Below are 20,505 nucleotides of genomic sequence, written 5' to 3' on the forward strand. Positions count from 1 at the left end.
AGGATCGCGCCCTGGGCCAAAGGCAGGCACCAAACCGCTGCGCCACCCAGGGATCCCTACCCATATGGTCTTGAGTGGTTTCTTAGCCATTCCAGGCAACCATTTTTTCAAAGCTAGAAAACTATGACCCACACCTCATACCATGGTTCTACCTTTAACACACGTGCCATGGATATAGCCCAACTCTCAGACTAAAGACCCCAGGTGCCCAGCCATCCCTCCTAAGAAGCTGTTCAGAATCAGGAATAAGGATAAAAAGAAAAATATGACTACAGGGGTATGAATCACCTTTGCTTCCACCGCCTCACGGAAAAATTCTGCCAACGGGGAGTGGGCTGGGAAAGGCAGTAAAAGGGGAACCACATTCCCATCAAGTACACACAATAAATGTCAAAATTCCTGTCATGCACGTACAGTATTCTACCTGGAGGCTAAAGGGTCAGGACTATGCATGAAAAAAATTAATTGAAATAGTTCGTCAAGAAGGGAAAACAGGGCAGCATGGTGTATCCTCAGTGAAATGTCCTTTTCACCAGGGCCCTTGGGTTACGCCAGCTAGAGAAGGCCTGTCAAGGTGATGCTGGCTGATGCACGATGAAGTGTTTCATTAACACTGTCAAATCATGACAACATTTATGGGTCCAAATGCTGTACCTTCGTGTGCTACTCAGACATAAATCTTCCCTTACTTCACATAGCTGGGAACAGTCGACATACCAACAGCTTTCATCCATGAATCACAGGGGGGAGTAAGTGCTTTCTACGCATTATTCCATTTTACTGTTACCGCAATACTGGGAGCTAGCTAGAGTTAGTTAACCCTGATTCACCAAGCCTCAAAAAGGCTTCTCGATTTTCCCCTGATCTGGTGAACACCAGAATGAGGGTGAGAATTGGTTCCCTCTAACGGTTGGCTATGCTGCTAAAAATATAGCAAAGTCAGGTGCACCATGTTTACATTTGTTATGAAATGTTAAACTTCTAGAGATGGAATTTTTGCTTTGAATATTTTAATTATTTTTAGGGAGACAAAATGCTAGCAAATGGATCTCCCTGACAAGGAAGCAGACCATGAGCATGTCTGTGATTGCAAATGCCTCTGGGAAGGGCATATGCCATGCAGGGCTGATATGGTGTTGTGGAAAGAGAGCTTGTCTGGGAGGAAGATGGACGCCAAACCTGTCAGAGTGGCGTTGGGGCATTTTTTAAAAAACTCTGGATCACTTTGCTTATCCATGAAATGGGAAGACTTGCCTCTGCACTGCCTGAATTCCTGGGTTTTTGTATGGTACTGCAGTGTGAAAATGCTTAAGTGAGCAATAAAACCCTACCTGAAGGGTTCCAGGCTACTTGGTGGATGCCATGGGTGGCTTGGTGTGACAGAAGGGCAAAGGCTGGGGGAGATCTGACTTCTTCTATAAGCCAGAGTGATTTTGGAAAATGTGATTTTTATAGCTTCTTCCCTCTCTCATTGGTTTGAGGAAAGAAAATTACCCTTAAAAAAAAAAAAAAAACCAAACTGGAATTGAATTAGAAAATAGTGCTGTACAGCCGGATCCTGCTTACAAAGTACTTTCCACACATTATCTCATTTGATCCTCAAAACCACCCTCAGAGGCAGATATTTTAAAGATGAGTAAAATGAAGAGAATGAGCAGCTTCCATTCGATCACTGACTGTCAGCTGGCCAGATGGGGGGCTCAATACCAGGTCTGTTGATAGCAAATCTAATGTCCTTTCTTCTTCATTTAGTTTCCTCTGAACCCAGCCTCCATTCCTCTACTTCCCCATCTACCCCTTGCCCAAAAAAATCCTGGTTAGTGGAATATAATTTAACATCATTGGTCAATCACTGGTCTTCCTAGTTAATCAGGTGTTGGCTGAGGAGCATATTTGTTCTCTAGCACTCTCCTATATCTCAGGAGGTTTGAAAGACAGCTTAGACTTGGCCTTTACCCTCAGGGAGCATATAGTCTTTCTAGACAGGTGAGATATAAAATGTTGAAACAGCTAGAGAGGAGGTGTGTTAAATCACACTGCACGGGATCTAAGTGTAATAAACTCAGCAGAGGAAAGCACCACAGGAGGCTGGGGTAGTCAGGGAAATCTTCCTGGAGGAGATGGAAAGTTAATTTCCTCTCACAGTCAGAGTGGAATAGAAGCTAGAGGCCAGAGACCAGTTTCTTTTCTTTTCTTCCTTTTTTCCCCAGAGGCAAGTTTCTGAATCCCAGCCAAGTATTCTTTTTTGTTTTAAAGATTTTATTTATTTATTCATGAGAGACACATAGAGAAAGAGGCAGAGACACAGGCAGAGGGAGCAGCAGGCTCCCAGGGGGAGCCAGATGCAGGATTCGAGCCCAGGACCCCAGGATCACAACCTGAGCCAAAGGCCAGACGTTCAACCACTAAGCCACCCAGGCGTCCCTCAGCCAAGTATTCTTAATACACGTTGGTGCCGGAGGAAAGAGTAGATTATACATTTAAAATGCCTTTTACTTTAAACATACACACACACACACACACACACACACACACACACACACCCCACTCATGTATTACTTGGTTGTTCAACATAAGCCCCGCCAAGCAGATAGTTTTCTGAGGATGTCTGTTATGGTGGGTCATGCGTTAGTCGAAAATGAACCATCACAATATGGGTCACATTGTGGACAGTGCTCAGAATGACATACTGCTTTTGTAAAAGAGCTAGGCGTTCTGAAGTAATACTCTTTGAAAAAAAGAAAAGGCATTCTTTCATGTGGCTTTCCCAACAAGGCAGCCTGGAAATCTAAACACCCAAGTAGTAAAGCTCCCCCCTTTTGAAACCTCCTTTATATCTACCATGTGCAGATCCACCAGGCATAAAGTTTAAAAAATTGTGACACAAAATCACGGTACCCTCCTTTCAAGTCTGATACAGCCAGTTTAATGTTCGACATCACTGCTCAGAGAAATACTTTTTGATCTGAGGAGATATGAAACACAGCCATCCCCTGGCTGGAAGGCAAGGATTCTACAGAATAGCATGGATTAACTTGAAAGTGCAGGGGAATTGGGATGGCCTTGTTTCCTTAGCGACCGAGAGCTCACAAGAAATTGTAAATCTATGTCTCCCGGTGCCAAACTCTGTGTCTGGCATAGAGTAAGGACACAAGAAATAAATGTTGAGTGAATGAAGAGCTGCTTTCTTTGATGATTTTTTGCTTTCTAGTGCTTTGAGAGTCCTTATTACAAACATAATATTGACTATTTGTTGGCTCTTGTATGCTCACTACTTTAGAAATATGTTTTTATTTGCATAATACAACAATCACTAGTGGCAGATATTACTACTCTCATTTAATGGACATGAAACTGAAGGTTAAGAGAAATGAAACAATTTTGCACAGGTTCACCCCCGTCCTCATGACACCTCAGTTCTGATTCCAACCTCTGTTTACAAAGCTGCTCAGCCTTGGTGTGTATCAGTCAGGAAGAGAGAAAATAAAGGCAGATAATAAGAGCAATGCTAATAAAACACCTAATATTTATCAAGTATGTATACTTTTTAAGTGATAAATAGAGACTGTCTCTCACTTAATGATCATTGCAACCCTAGGGGGAGGTTCTAATCAACCCTTCATACAGATGAGTAAAATGAGACATAGATGCAAAGATTTAAGACATTTGTTGATGGTCACCTAGATAGTTAAGTAGTGGAATAAAGTACCAGATATGAAACTGTACATATTACTTACAGTTCCTTTTCTTAAAAAGAAAAATCTCAACTTTTTTTTGGCTCACTTACCCCTACTTTACAAAAATTGGACCATAACAATATAACAGTGAAATGATTCTGGCTAACTGAATACTCCAGTTAATGGAAAATTTATCACCCATCTGGTGATGTCCTGAGCCCTGGCTTTCTCACCTGGGAAAAGGGAAGGTGGGACAGGCCGAACGTGGTCCACGGTCCCTGCCAGGAACTGAGCTGGGCCGCTCTATGAGCCCCTCATCACTCACCACTTCTCATTGGTGCTGAAAGGCAGTGACGCCTGCTTGAATTGTGTCAATCAGAAAAGGCCATGTGCCAGTTCTGTTAATGCCATCTTAAACCACTTCTCAGTTGATCTGTCAGCACTTCCAATACCTGGGCCCTGACTGTGCAGCAGGAAAGCATGTCTCTCCCACCCTTTCTTTAAAGGTGCAGCAGGGCTGTGGGGCCAGGGGTTCTTTCAGTACTAACCTTCTGAGGAAGCCAGCTTTGTCCTTCACACCTGCTGCAGGCACTGATCTGCTCTCAATGACGGACCCCTCCCCAGCAGTCCCTCCTCCAGAAACTACTCCTCTTTCACTTCTTGACATTTCATACGATAGTATCAATTGGGTGTTCACTGGCTGGCAAGTGGCCAAGGAGTTCTGTTAGTCTGACTCGAATGACCTAGCTATGTCAGTCGTGCTGCAAGTTGCAGATGGCCCGGAGTGGCTAAGATGGGTGGCAAATGTGCAAGAAGCAGCTGATGTCTGCCACCACCATCCCATGATTCGGTCATTAGCTGGGTCTTTTCTGTTGATTCATTCCCATAGATGAGTGTCATCTTGGGCCCCAGGTCACCGATCATGGGCCCACACATAGCAAACTAAAGGCACAGAGGCATAATTCGTGGGAAGGGGAAGGGAATGGATTGGGTGCTCCGTGGCAGGAGCCATGCTAAGCACTGTAAACTTTCCCCCTTGTAATCTGCACATGTCCCCATGAGGCAGAGTGTTAATACTTTCATTTTATAGATGGAGGTGGGAAGGAGGCTGTTAAATGTTCAAACTGCACCTCCAACCCAGATCTGATTCCCAAAGAAAAAACTGGATATTTTTAACTTTGTGCTTTTCTAATCTGAGCCTAAAATCTGGAACTCCCCGAGATTAACTTGCATCTGGGTTTCCTCCGAAGTGAGCTACTCTTAGGAGCTTCACATGAAGACTCTTGACAGACATGTGGAATTTGAGAGGTTGTGACATCGGACACACCAAATTGGACACATTTGTAATAGTTTCTATGCAAGATCGACCTCCCACCCCCCATGAAACTTCTCTTCCTCTTTGTCCCTTGTTTTTCTTGATTACATGGGAGAGGATATCATGATGGGGTTAATCTGTCTTCCAATTTAGAATCTTAACACTGGCTTTCTGACTTCTGAGCAGTGAGATTCTGGACTATCAACTACCACATTAACCTTTAGCTTCTTCATCTGTAAAATTGGGGCTAATGACTTAACCACCTACCAGCACAGCACACTGTGGAATAAAAAAAGAAAAGGTTTCTATCAAAGCTCTTCATAACCCGCTAAGTGCTTGGTCCGCTTTTACTGACTCACTCTTTCTTTCTTTAAGATTATTTATTTCAGAGAGAGAGAGAGAGAGAGAGAGAGAGAGAGAGAAGCAGACTCCCCTCTAAGCAAGGAGCCCAATGCAGGACTGGATCCCAGAACTCTGGGATCGTGACCTGAGCCGAAGGCAGATGCTTAACTGACTGAGCCACCCAGGCATCATCCCCTGACTCATTCTTTCAATAGTGCCTCTTTCAAAGACTATCCACTGGAAGAAAGACAGTCTCTTCAATAAATGGTGCTGGGAAAATTGGACATCCACATGCAGAAGAATGAAACTAGACCACTCTCTTTCATCATACACAAAGATAAACTCAAAATGGATGAAAGAGCTAAATGTGAGACAAGATTCCATCAAAATCCTAGAGGAGAACACAGGCAATACCCTTTTTGAACTCGGCCACAGTAAATTCTTGCAAGATACATCCACGAAGGCAAAAGAAACAAAAGCAAAAATGAACTATTGGGACTTCATCAAGATAAGAAGCTTTTGCACAGCAAAGGATACAGTCAACAAAACTAAAAGACAACCTACAGAATGGGAGAAGATATTTGCAAATGATGTATCAGATAAAGGGCTAGTTTTCAAGATCTATAAAGAACTTATTAAACTCAACACCAAAGAAACAAACAATCCAATCATGAAATGGGCAAAAGACATGAACAGAAATCTCCAGAGGAAGACATAGACATGGCCAACATTCACATGAGAAAATGCTCTGCATCACTTGCCATCAGGGAAATACAAATCAAAACCACAATGATTTACCACCTCACACCAGTGAGAATGGGGAAAATTAACAAGGCAGGAAACCACAAATGTTGGAGAGGATGCGGAGAAAAGGGAACCCTCTTACACTGTTGGTGGGAATGTGAACTGGTGCAGCCACTCTGGAAAACTGTGTGGAGGTTCCTCAAAGAGTTAAAAATAGATCTTCCCTACGACCCAGCAATTGCACTGCTGGGGATTTACCCCAAAGATACAGATGCAATGAAATGCCGGGACACCTACACCCCGATGTTTATAGCAGCAATGTCCACAATAGCCAAACTGTGGAAGGAGCCTCGGTATCCAAAGACAAATGGATAAAGGAGATGTGGTCTAGGTATACAATGGAATATTACTCAGCCATTAGAAATAACAAATACCCACCATTTGCTTCGACATGGATGGAACTGGAGGGTATTATGCTGAGTGAAGTAAGTCAATCGGAAAAGGACAAACAGTGTATGTTCTCATTCATTTGGGGAATATAAATAATAGTGAAAGGGAATAGAGGGGAAGGGAGAAGAAATGGGTAGGAAATATCAGAAAGGAAGACAGAACATGGAAGACTCCTAACTCTGGAAAATGAACTAGGGGTGGTGGAAGGGGAGGAGGGCGGGGGGTGGAGGTGACTGGGTGGTGGGCACTGAGGGGGGCACTTGACTGGATGAGCACTGGGTGTTATTCTGTATGTTGACAAATTGAACACCAATAAAAAATAAACTTATAAAAAAATAGTGCCTCTTTCTAAAAAGCACAGTGTTAGGCTATCTGGTGGATACAGATGAATAAAATGCAATCTCTGCTCTTAAAGTATGTACATTTTTGGGCAGCCCCGGTGATGCAGTGGTTTAGCGCTGCCTGCAGCCTGGGGTGTGATCCTGGAGATCCGGGATCGAGTCCCACGTTGGGCTCCCTGCATGGAGCCTGCTTCTTCCTCTGCCTGTGTCTCTGCCTCTCTCTGTGTGTCTCTCATGATTAAATAAATATAATCTTTTTTTTTTTAAATATATTGTTTTTCATTTTTTTTTTAATTTTTATTTATTTGTGATAGTCACAGAGAGAGAGAGAGAGAATGAGGCAGAGACACAGGCAGAGGGAGAAGCAGGCTCCATGCACCGGGAGCCCGATGTGGGATTCGATCCTGGGTCTCCAGGATTGCGCCCTGGGCCAAAGGCAGGCGCCAAACCGCTGCGCCACCCAGGGATCCCAATAAATATAATCTTTAAAAAAATTAAAGTATGTACATTTTTGAAGAGAGATTATATTTACATAAATAATTATAACAGAATGTAGGGAAATAATGGGTGTCACAACAAAGAGAAACATAAGATGCTATGGAAACTTTGAGCAGGGTAAGTGGTTGGGATTCAAGAACGTGGAGAAACCAGCATAGTTAAGAGCAATCTAGAAGATAAAATCTATGAAACTTGACATTGTCTCGTTAAGTTTTGCATTCATGGGGCACCTGGGTGGCTCAGTCCATTAAGCGTTTGACTTTGGCTTAGGTTGTGATCTCAGGGTCCTGGGATTGAGTCCCGGCTCCCGTTCCCCACTCACAGAGGAGTCTGCTTCTCCCTCTCCCTCTGCCCCTCTTTCCTGTTTGTGCTCTTTGTTTCTCTCTCTCTCAAATCAATAAATTAAATCTTTAAAATAAAAATGTAAAAAAAAATAAATTTTGCATTCTTTCATCTATTAAGCATTTATTACATGACTATGTGCTGGCTACTGTGTAAATTACTGGGCCCACGTGGACAGGTTGAGTGGGAAATGCTGGCAGGCTGGCTATGGGGCAATTTCCAATGGGAAGCTGAAAATGCAGGTCTTAAGTTCAGGAGTCTAGGTTGGTTGGCAGATTGCAGCCATCCTTATAGAGCTAGCAGTTGAATCTACAGGAACTGATGTGCTCCTCCAGGTATACAGGTGAGTTTAAATGGCAGAGTAAGTTGAGAGGTCACAGACAGAAATTGTAGGGTGTCCATAAATATGGGGTTGAAAGAAAAAGGAATTTAGCAGAGCAGGTGAAAAAGTCTCAGAGAGGTAGAGAAAGGGTGAATAAAGTGTAACCAGCACCACTCTACTCTACAAAGATATAGGACATTGACCATGAAGAAGAAACCACTGGAATTACCAGTTAGTTTTTCAGTCTCCTTGCATTAGCATACAGCTGTAATTATCTGATCTCAGCAGCTAGTAACCATGATAGCACATATGGATTTGAATTCCAGTTCTGTCACTTACTAGCCACGTGACTTGGACGACTGCTTTCTGTGCGTCAGTTGGGGAAAATACCTTTATTTGCTTCCTATGATGATTAAGAGGATTCAATAAACACAATAGCCCTTATCTACAATAGCCCTTAGGACAATTCTTGACAAATGATGAGTACACAGTAACTGTTAGCTATTATATACAGGCCAATCCATGTAGAAAGGCCTGTTTTTCCAAAGCTCTTGGCCTCTGAATTGAGGAGCCAAAGATCAGATCAACCCCTTCATCCTCTGCCAGGCTCCCACTCATGCGGGACATGCCCTGCTTCGTAATGGAACCCAAGGCTCTGGGCTGGCATTCTTGGGAAGGTATGTCATGTGAACCATACCATTTTCTGGGGCTTTTGCTACAGAGCTGACCAGGTTTTGGAAACATAAGGACTTTTTATTGATGAGCTTTGGGTAAACCACTGTAAACAAGTCTTAAAAACCATCACATTAGACTTGTGTGTAAGTTGTGGAAAGTGAACCCAGATCTAACACATGGTAATAAGAAAAAAAAAATAACAGGGAGATTTTGTTACCTTTAATCATAGGTTTTTAATCCACAGGTTTTCTGTTCATCGGTTCAAAGAATTTAATTAGCTCTTTTCCCTCTATGTAGCACCTCATATTTCACCATTATTTTACAGATGGGGGCACAGAAATGTGAAATGACTAGCCCAAATCTATCTTCTCTGACCCCACTCCCTGCCCTGCCCTGCCCTGTGGTGCCTACTGAGGGGCTGTGGACATGTATCAGGGCAGCAAGCAGCTTAAAGTGGTGACTTAAACTCCCTCAGGCTTCATGATGCCCTAGGAGCCTGTGGCCAGCTTATTGGGGGCCTGTGCTCTTGGGCATTTTTGGGAAGTGTGGCAAAACTATTAAGTGCCTTTGAAATACATTTGGATTGAGGGAGTAGGAACCTGGGGAAGCTGAATTTACTTACAAGTCAACTGGATTAGCACTGAAGTAATTTTCCTTGTGTAAACCCAATTTTAGGGTAATGCATGAGCTAAATTTGGAGCAGGGAGGCTGAGACACAGATTTCCTGTGTTGTCGAGCTCCTGCAGATCTCAGCAGATAACAAAGCTATTATCCTGGCAGAAATGGAAGCATCCTCAAATCCTTGTCAGAAGGCAGCACTGACAAAAATTACAACCAAATGTAGTTTTATACTGATTTGCTTTCTTAAGTCTGGGTCCTAAAAGCAAAACATTCTCTCAAAGAAGAAGTTTAGTAAAAACACAAGAATGCTTTTGCTTAGGAAATCTCCAGGGAATACCAGGGGCAGACAGCAGAAGATTTCTGATAGAAGAAAGAGAATTTGGAACAAGTCCCTCCCTCTTTTCCTCTCTCCCTCTCTCCCCTCCTTCTTTCTTTCCTCTCCTTTCCTTTTTTCCTTCTTTTTCCCAAAATTACCTGGGCTCACAAAAATATGATCTGAAAGTATTTTTTTTAAAGATTTTATTTATTTATTCATGAGAGATACACAGAGAGAGAGGCAGAAACATAGGCAGAGGGAGGAGAAGCAGGCTCCATGCAAGGAGCCCGATGTGGGACTTGATCCTGGGAATCTGGGATCAGACCCTGAGCCAAAGGCAGATGCTCAACTGCTGAGCCACTCAGCCATCCCTGAAAGTTTTTTTTTTAAGATTTTAATTTATTCATTTGACAAAGAGAGAGCACAAGCAAGGGGAGTGGCAAGCAGAGGGAGAGGGAGAAGCAGGCTCCCGGCTGAGCAAGGGAGCTGGACGCAGGTCTTGATCCCAGGACCCTGGGATTATGACCCAAGCCGAAGGCAGACGCTTAACCAACTGAGCCACCCAGGCATCCCTGAAAGTATTTTTTAAATTATTTCAAGTTAAAGACTTTACCCCACTGCTCTGAACATACCCTCTTAGTCCTTTTTCTACTCTTGACCCCTCCAGAACTATCTTGTATCCTGCTTCCAAGATAATACAGGCCTTCTGAGGAGCTTGTGAGGGTGTTCAAACTTCCTTGCCTTCATTTCTTACCTAGTAAAATGAGGGAGACAAAGCTTAACCCTCACAAGGATTGTGAAAGAATATGTAGCTAATGAACACTTCATGATTTTCCATTAAGATACACTTTAATTGCATTAGCACTAACCTTGAAATTGGAAACAAAAACAACCCTCATTAATTATCCTGTTTCTTAAGTAGGAGGAAAGAAGAAACGGACATGGGAGTTAAAAGACCCGAGTTCTAATTCCAGCTGTGATACTCGGTAGTTGCCTGTCCTTGGGGTTCAAAGTCAGACAGGCCTGGATTCAAATACCAGCTCCATGCCTCATAGGCTGTGTGACCTTGGGAAAGTGACTTGCCATCTCTGACCTTCAGGTTCCTCCACGTCAAATGGAGGAAGTAGTATCTACCTCTAGTGTTCTCTTTTCCCACATTACCATATTTCTACATAATAAAACTTGGTTAAAATGGACAAATGGGTAAGAGAAGGATAGATGGATTTTAGAATAGGCATAGGAGGAAGGTGAGCTGCCTTCCATTGCTTTGGATATTAGAAATATTTACACACTGATTCTAATTGCAGTTGCTCAGTCATATGTTTATTCCACAAATAATTAAGCATTTGTATGTGCCTGCTGAATATGTGAATACTTGGCCTCAGTGAACAGTCAGACTTGGCCTATGTGGAGGGGACAAGGAGGCAAGCCTGGGGAGTGCAGAGGAGGGCATGTGACCCTGAACTGAAGAGTGATGTGAAGGCTTCCCAGAGGAAGTGAGAATGTTCCAGATGTAAAGAACAGCCTGCACCAAGACTGCTGAGCCAGCCACCACTGAGAGTCATTTAGGATTCTGGACTGTAGAGGGTGGGGGATAGGGATGGAGGCAAAAGAGGCTAGAAGGGCAAAGCAGGACAGGACAGATTAGGAATGTCTTCCTACATTAAGGAAAGATGTCTGTACTTATCCTGAGGGCAAAAGAGAAACACAGGAAGATTTTAAACAATACAATCATTTTGCAGCTCGGAGAGTCATATGTCTTAGAGCTCACAGCAACTGGCTTGATTTTCTTTACCAAAGGGGCACCTATGGAATGCAGATCTGTAATGACCACGATCCACTCTTTTGGTCCAGTAAAATGAGGGAGATCAGTTCCTAAATACAGTGTGCCTCAGACCTACAAGTGATAAGTAAGTGCTTACAATGATTACTTTTAGTGCTTAAAATTTAACAAATCCATTTGGGTCTTTGGGCCTGCCCAGATCAAAGGCACTAATTATTTGCTACTTGCAGCCCATATGCTAAGTGCCACTCAAAAATATTATTGGATGGTAGCAAATGGAAACTGGTTTCAAGTATGTAGTGATACACAGGGTCTGAGTTTTATTTGCCTGCAGGGTGAGGGTGAGAGTAAGATCCTTGGAAGTTAAAAGCCCAAAAAAGACCACTTATTCCCTGCCCATCCCCCACAAGAAGGTATAGGAGATTATGCTGTCTCAGTTCTGACAAAGCTCAGAGCAATCCTGGGCACAGTGCTTCTCCAACTGGGGTTCCATAAGATGCACCTAAGAGGGCATGCACTTCAGATAACCTAAGAGGGCAGGCTAATGATGCAGATTGTCAGGAAACACTCTCAGAGATCGGACTCCAAAGTCCAGGGTGGGATCCAGGAATATACACTCTTCATAGGCTACATGTAAAATGCCCACCAGACTTTCAGAAACATGGGGCAAGAGACAGAGGACAGTATCATCCCTCCAAACAGAATAAGGCATGAGAGTGACCTTGAGCTGCCTTTCAAGCAGGGGGTTATATCAGAGTTATCTGTGGAGTTTCTTCCATATTTCTATATCCTGGCTTCAACCCTAAGGATTCTGATTCAGCAGGTCTAGGGTGGATCCCAGATCCCTGAGGCTCTTTTAAGAATTCACTTCTGCCAGTTCTTCTAGACATTTTGATTCAGTAGGACTAGAGTGGGGTCACTTCCCCAAGGGAGGCTTGTGATCTCATATAACAGAAGCTTGTTGAAATTAGTTGCTAAACACATTTCCCCGTCCTCCTGTACACAAAAACTCTAGGACAGAGGATATCCCTTAGACCTCTTCTCCGTGATTCTTCTCTATCAGTATTAATCACTTTCATTACTGATAAAAATCCATTCACTTCTTCGTTTTAAAATGTGGTATTGGTGTGTGTGTGTGTGTGTGTGTGTGTGCATGTGTGTGTGCACACGCATGTAGGGTAGAGTGAAGGCTCACTCAACATGACTTGTTCAGGGCTCAGGAGCTCCATAGTTATTCCCACTGCCAGCTTCTACTCATGTCACTTACCTCTATCCTAGAAGTGGTGTGCTGAACACATGTGGTTATTTGAAAGTTCTGGTTATTTGAGATTTTGCTTAGACCACAGTGACCACATGTTCTGTGACCCAGCAGTTACAGTTAATAAGTGAGTAAAAACAAAAACAAAAACAATAGATGGCAAAAGTAGGATGCCCAAATCAAAACAAAAATTTATATATCTATATAATATAATTAAACATGTCATTTCCTTGCCATTAAAATGATTATGACTTAGCACAGAGCCAAGCTTTGACCACTGCTGCTGAATATTTATGGCTGACCCTCTCAGAACATAGAGGCAGCTACAGAAATATGCTCTTTCTCTGCTCTTACCTCCACTTGATGAATGATTATTTTACTTAGTAATAGAGCAAGCGAGACCAAATTTGAAAATACCTCAGGGGTGAGGCCCAGTACAATTATATTTATAAATATGGGTTATTGTAATCAGCTCTAAGTGGAGGACTTAAAATAGAAATTTAAAAAGTGAATCAATGAAAAAGTCTGTACATAGCATGAAAAGGACTTAATTTGCTGGCACTTTAAAGTGTGTTCTGGGGATCCCTGGGTGGCACAGCGGTTTGGTGCCTGCCTTTGGCTCAGGGCGCGATCCTGGAGACCCGGGATCGAATCCCACGTCGGGCTCCCGGTGCATGGAGCCTGCTTCTCCCTCTGCCTGTGTCTCTGCCTCTCTATCTCTCTCTGTGACTATCATAAATAAATAAAAAAAATAAAAAATAAATAAAGTGTGTTCTGAAAATTTATTAACAAAACCAGACTTAAAAAAAAAAAACCTCTTGCTCCCCTATTTAAAGTTGAGAAAACACAAAAATGAAATATAATAGGCACCTTACAAAGATTATCTCCATGATAACACTGAAAAAGAATTGGTTATTATGGCCCAGTGAAGACTCTCTGGAGTACATAAAGGCTTTCTAATTACCTAAATTAGTTATTATTGCTCGTAATAATTGTCACATTTGAGCAGCGCTTGACAGAAGGCTTTGTGGTTAAGAGGGGCTGGGCCTTACAACCAGACATCCCAAGTTCAGACTCTGGCTCTGCTACTTACTGACCATTCGTGCTCATGTAAATGGCCTCATTTCTCTGTACCTCACCATCCTCATGTGTAGAATGGGGATGACATGTACTTGTAAAGGTTGTTCTAAAGATTAAATGAGATAACACATGTAAAACACTTAATAACATGCGTGTAATATACGACAACTCTATTTTTCTCATACAGGCATTTCAACAACCATGTGAGAAAAGTATCATTGTCCTCATTTCAGACGAGGAAAGTGAAGTTCATGAGGCAGCAATGACTTGTCAACTGCATGCTGCTCCTTAGTGGCAGGGCAGGGACTCTAGGGGGACAGAATGTCAGAGTGCAAACAAAACATATGCACAGACATGTGAGGCAGACAAAAAAAGTGCCATATTTAGAAAATGGAAGAAAACCAAGTATCACAAATGACTGTACCTGTGGGCCAAGAATTGATTACTCATGAGAGGCTAAGCCATGCTGTATTGCTTATTAGAGTCCTGGGCACAAAATTGATGATCCTCCTTCTTTGCTAATCAGCATCATCCCTGCAAATCCCACCACATGTGGCTTTAAGCAAAAATAACTACAAGAATAGATGGAAAACTACCCACAGGAAGATAGCCGGCCATGGTCAAGATGACCAACTACAAGGGCCAAGGTGTGGAAACAAACGCTGGCCCTTGCATATGCTAGCTGTAGGAGCCTGAGCAAGTTACATCACCCCACTGAGCCTCAGCTTCTTTGTCTACAATATGGGATTCATAAGACTGAAGATTTTGTAAGGAAAGGTATAAGGAAGTCTACGAGATAACACAGATAAGGAGCCGAGTTCAGAGTGAATGCTGGGCCTTGGTGCTAATGCTGTTTTGCGCTGGTTAATTGTTGTGGGGGCGCTGTGCTGTGCATCACAGAATGTTAAGCAGCATCCCTGGCCTCTACCTGATGCCCAGAGTGGCCCTGCAGTTGTCATAACCAAAAATGTCTCTAGATGTTGTTAAATGTCCTTGGGGGGCGGATGCAAAATCACCCCTGGTTGTGAACCACTGTCCTAGTCCAATGCCTGCCACATAATGGGTGCTCAATACATATTAATTCTTTCCTTCTTTATAGCTGAAATTTTCTTTCTTGGTGAGGTAAGATCCAACTAATTTGGAATCTGTGTTAGTTCAAATACTGGCAGAACTGAAGTCCATATTTTCAGTAATATGGGAAAAATTAGCAGTGTACACAATAATCCAGAAGACAAAGATTCACTTATGAAAACAAGCTATTTATAAACACTCATGTGAAAGTCATTTATATTCAACTAGTATATAAGTGAAAATAATTCTTAAACGTTTATTAATGTCTTGAGAAATAAATTGACTACCAATCATTTTTAAGCAAATTTAAATTGATAACTATACTTCAAAGTATTGAAAGAGCAATTATATTTTTTAAAACCCCAGCTATTTCTGATTTTGTCCTCTATTGCAGATTAACTTTGACTATAAAAAAGAAATGACTTTTTAAAACATTGAAGTAGGGATTCCTGGGTGGCGCAGCGGTTTAGCGCCTGCCTTTGGCCCAGGGCGCGATTCTGGAGACCCGGGATCGAATCCCACATCGGGCTCCCGGTGCATGGAGCCTGCTTCTTCCTCTGCCTATGTCTCTGCCTCTCTCTCTGTGACTATCATAAATAAATTTTAAAAATAAATAAATAAATAAAACATTGAAGTATAATTAACATATAATGTTATATTAGTTTCAGTGTACAATATGATTCAACAATTCTTTTTTTCTTTTTTTTTTTAAAGATTTTTTTTTTTTTTAAGATTTCATTTCTTTATTCATGAGAGGCCCAGAGAGAGGTAGAGACACAGGCAGAGGGAGAAGCAGGCTCTTTGCAGGGAGCCTGATGTGGGACCCGATCCCTGTACCCAGGATCACATCCTGAGCCAAAGGCAGGCGCTCAACCACTGAGCCACCTAGGCGTCCCTGATTCAACAATTCTATATTACTTAGTGTTCACCATGATGTGTTGTGGTGAACATTATTACCATCTTATTGACTATATCCTTATGCTGTATTTTCATTGCCAAAAATTATTTGTTTTGTAACTGAAAGCTTGTACTTCTTAATCCCCTTTATCTATTTCACCTATTTACCCTGGCAATCATCAGTTTGTTCTCTATATTTAAGAGTTGTTTTTTGGTCTTTTTTTCTTTGTCCATTTTTTTAATTTATTAAATTTCACATATGATTGAAATACTGATTTTTGTCTTTCTCTGACTCATTTCATATAGCATTATGCCACTACGTCTATTCATGTTGTTACAAATGGCAGATCTCATTTTTTATGGCTGAGTAATATTCCATTGTACAAAGATACCACATCTTCTTTATCTATTCATTTACTGATGGACATGAGTTATTTCCATATCTTGGTTATTGTAAATAGTGCTGCTATAAACATAAGGGTACAGGTATCTTTTTGAAATAGTGTTTGAATGAAATTGGACCACTTTCTTATATGACAGACACAAAAAAAACCTCAAGACAGATTAAAGACCTGTGAGACCTGAAACCAGAAAACCCCTAGATGAAAACATAAGCAAAATGTCTCTTACATTGGCTATAGAAACACTTTTCTAGATATGTCTGCTGAGGCAAGGGAAACCAAAGCAAAAATAAACTATTGGGACTACATCAAAATAGAAAGCTTTTATACAAGTGAAGGAAATCATCAACAAAATGACAAGGCAACCTATGGAATGGGAGAAGATATTTGCAAATGACATATCCGATAAGGGATTAATATCTAAATATATAAAGAACTTCAACAACTCAATACAAAAAAACTCCTAATAATCCCACTTAAAAATGGGCAGAAAACATGAGCAGACATTTGTCCAAAGAAGACATACAGATAACCAACAGACACATAAAAAGATGTTCAATATCACTTATCATTAGGGAAATGCAAAACAAAACAGTGAGATATTACCTCATACCTGTTCAAATGGCTAAACCAAAAAGAAAAGAAATAAACAAGTTTTGGCAAGGATGTGGAGAAAAAGGAATCTGTGTACACTGCTTGTAGGAATGTTAAGTTGGTTGTCCACTGTGGAAAACAGTATGGAAGTTCCACCCAAAATTAAAAATAGAAATATGAGGGGATCCCTGGGTGGCACAGTGGTTTGGCGCCTGCCTTTGGCCGAGGGCGCGATCCTGGAGACCCGGGATCGAATCCCACGTCGGGCTCCCGGTGCATGGAGCCTGCTTCTCCCTCTGCCTGTGTCTCTGCCTCTCTCTCTCTCTGTGTGTGACTATCATAAATAAATAAAGAAAAAAATAAAAAATAAAAAAATAGAAATATGATATGATCCAGTTATACCACTGCTGAATATTTACCCAAAGAAAACAAAAACACTAACTTTCCCTTTTAATAAGCAGGAGGGTTCCTGCTGGCCCAGTCAGTGGAGTATGCAACTCTTGATCCTGGGGTTGTAAGGTCGAGCTCCACTTTTAGTGTAGTGATTACTTGAAAACAAAATCTTAAAAAAAAAAAAAAAAAAAAAAAAAGGCAGGTTAATGAGGATTTGCTTCACTCACACATCTAAAGCGGAGGATATTTTATAACTGCTGTGTTGAGATTTTCTACATTCTTACTAACTTTTTAAGCAGGAAATTCTTTTATATGGTTAACCTAACATCTTCCTGCTGCCCTGTTAGCCTATTTTCCATTGTTCAAGCTTCCGTGGAATACAAGACCAGCTGTTCATCAGAAGAGCTTCATTCTTATATACTTGGAGATTTTAAGTAGCATCAGGCCTGGACTGGGACTTCTTTTGACCAGTGGTTCTCAATAGGAGGCAAGTTTGTACCACTGGAGACATCTGGCAATGTCTGGAGACATTTTTGGGGTTTGTTGCAACTAGGGGCTAAAGAGCTACTGGCATCTAGTGAGTAGAAGCCAGAGATATTACTAAACATCCTTCAATGCACAAGACAGTCCTCTACAAAAATTATCTGGCTCTAAATGTCAGTGGTGTCAAGGTCGAGAAATCCTGTTCTAGACCTTGGCTCTGAATGATTTTGGCAAATGAACAATGAGCAAACTGTAAAGCAACAACAACACACAATAAAACAAAGTCAATTAAATCCTGCTTGCCTGGCTTTGAGATACATGTTGCCTTCTTTAGGAAGCTTTTTTAATGACATTTGGGAGACCCTCTCTGGACACCAGAGGCTTTTGTTCATGCCCCCATCATAGCACTTACGACATCAGCACAGTGCTGTCTCACAGTGGATGTGTAATAAAAGAGAGCTAAATGAATGTGCAGGTATGGGACCCAACAATGGGTCCTTGAGCATTTAGGGTTCGTGGGGTTGCTCTGACCTCCCTCTCTGGACATGTCCCATGTAAGCTCTGGGGGCCTCCGAGGGCCTGCTCTTGGTGACAAGAACAGAGACGGGGTGAGGAGCCAGGTTTGCTTGCCTCACTCTTCCCTGTCTACACCAGGAGCTGGAGTTTATTTTCCTTCTCTGCCTCACACTGACAGGAATATAGATTTGGTTCCATTTAACATTTCACTTAATCATCTGAAATGTAAAAATTGAACAAACAGATCTGATTCTACACTTTTCACACTCCTTGTCGTGCTGCTATAGTAGAGCTGTTAAAACAAACAGGAGAAATGTGGAGGGCAGGGTTCTGCTACTTGTAGTAGTTAGTTGTTTATGCCTCAGTCTCCCATCCTTCTCAGGCCCCTCCCTAGCCCTACTCTGTACTTCTGGAGAGCAAGGCCTTCTCTTCCTCATTGCCCAAACACAGAGGTGCTATGGTTATTGACGCGCACCAGCTCTTAACAGGTGGCCAATAACTATCAAGCACACAGAGGATTCCAGCGAGTTAAAGAGGAGATCACAGTTGATCTTTTTTTTTTTTTTTTAAAGATTTTATTTATTTATTCATGAAAGGGAGAGAGAGAGGCACAGGCAGAGGGAAAAGCAGGCTCCATGCAGAGAGCCCGACGTGGGACTTGATCTGGGACTTGGAGATCACATCCTGAGCCAAAGGCAGACACTCAACTGCTGAGCCACCCAGGCGTCCCTCACAGTTGATCTTAAAGCTGTCCTCAGCTTCTAAGATTCTTTGCTATTTCTGGATTATGCCAAGCACACTTCTGTCAAGAAGCTTTCACACTGACTGTCCCCTTTGTCTGGAACACATGTCTCTCAGATAGACTCCCTCACTTCATTCAAGCTTTTGCTCAAAGGTCACTGTATCAGAAAGGTCTCCCTTAACTAAACTGAGTAAGGTAGCAGCCCTCTACCATAGCATTTCATTTCCTCTTGTTCTGCTTTCTATTTCTTCTTAAGCAATCATTCCTTCCTGGCATCACTGAGTTTCCCCTCAACAACGTAAGCTCTATAAGAGATAGATCAGAATCTCTCCCTATTTTTCTCACTGTAGATCCTTATCTCCTAAAACAGTAGCTGGCTTGTAGTAAGTGTTCAGTAAATATTTGTGGATCACATGAAAGTCTCATGGCCAATCTTGGTCAGGAATTGGTACCATGACCACCTCCACCTCTTCCCCATGCCAGCAGCACGTGATGGGTTATTGAGTGTAATTAGTTAACGTCCCCTCTCTTAATCAATTTCACATGTTCACATCTGGTCATTACTTAGTGTTTGTCAAGACAGCCTAATTAAGGCCTCCTGAAGAATCCTTACGAATGAGACAGGATCGTGGTGAGCAGAGCTCCCTGTTTTCTACTCTGTGGCAGTTGCCCTCTCCATGCCCTCAGGTACAGAGTCCTTTGAACTCTCACTTTTCAGGTCTTTATTGTAAAGGTGTAAGTTAAAAACTCAATTTACATTGAGAGCATTGCATTCAGAGCAGTAAACTTTTTCTCAGAGCCATCGTAGAAGGTAAAGATAAAGAATTTCTATCCATATAACTGTAAGATACTCTCATAGTTTCATCTATGATCCTGAGCCTTTCTTTTTTTCCATAACCCCTTTTATATTTTTGTAAAAGAATTCGCTGTGTGTAGGCATCTGGCTTGTAAAAATAAATACAGAGTCTAGTTTTCCCAAATAACTTAGCCTAATCGTCGAGGGCTCCTGAAAAGACTTGTCTCCTGAGATGTGGCAATCTTCTGGAGCAATCTATTCCATGATCCAGGCACAGAGAGGGCACCTACTTAGGATGAATTATAGGCTCCAGAATGTCTGGATTTTGAATCAAGACTAACTCTGGACTCCACAGAGTTAGATGTTTTCTTACAGAGGGTGGATCACTAGTGTTCATTATATCCTTAAAACAGATTTGTTATGACTCAGATATGTACAGGTTTGACCAGTTGAGGGCATATACTAGCAAGGGTTTTATTATTTTTCCAGCTTAATTTTATAACTTAAACACAGAATGAATGTTGGGAGCATTTATTTATTGAAATTAAGTGAGCTAATATGAAATTATTAGAGATCAATTACCTATACTACACTTGATCTTAGCCAAAAGGCCGAGAAGCAATGAAAATCGATTACCTATAAATCAAGGTGTCAAAATTAATATTTGGGGGTATTATTGATAGACATTTTAAAAAATCACCACATGAAAAGATTCAATTTAGTGCAACATAAAATTATTAAGCACAAATTGTAACATTTTTAAAACTTAAAAAAATGTTTTTTCCAATTTTTAAATTCATTTGCAACAAAAATCCCACAAATGTATTTATTTCAGTAAAATGAGCGTA

The 20,505-nt window shown here is 41.7% G+C and overlaps 1 protein-coding gene and 1 pseudogene across 6 annotated transcripts in view; both read right to left on the minus strand.

Annotated features, from left to right (window-relative positions):
• ROR1 (receptor tyrosine kinase like orphan receptor 1) overlaps nt 1-20,505 on the minus strand; it is a 475,328-nt gene that overhangs the window by 59,539 nt on the left and 395,284 nt on the right. The gene's annotated exons all lie outside the window — the stretch shown is intronic.
• On the minus strand, nt 20,201-20,280 carry LOC119872077 (annotated as a pseudogene).

Source organism: Canis lupus, chromosome 5 (genome assembly GCF_011100685.1).
Source record: "Canis lupus familiaris isolate Mischka breed German Shepherd chromosome 5, alternate assembly UU_Cfam_GSD_1.0, whole genome shotgun sequence".
NCBI classification, from domain to species: domain Eukaryota; kingdom Metazoa; phylum Chordata; class Mammalia; order Carnivora; family Canidae; genus Canis; species Canis lupus.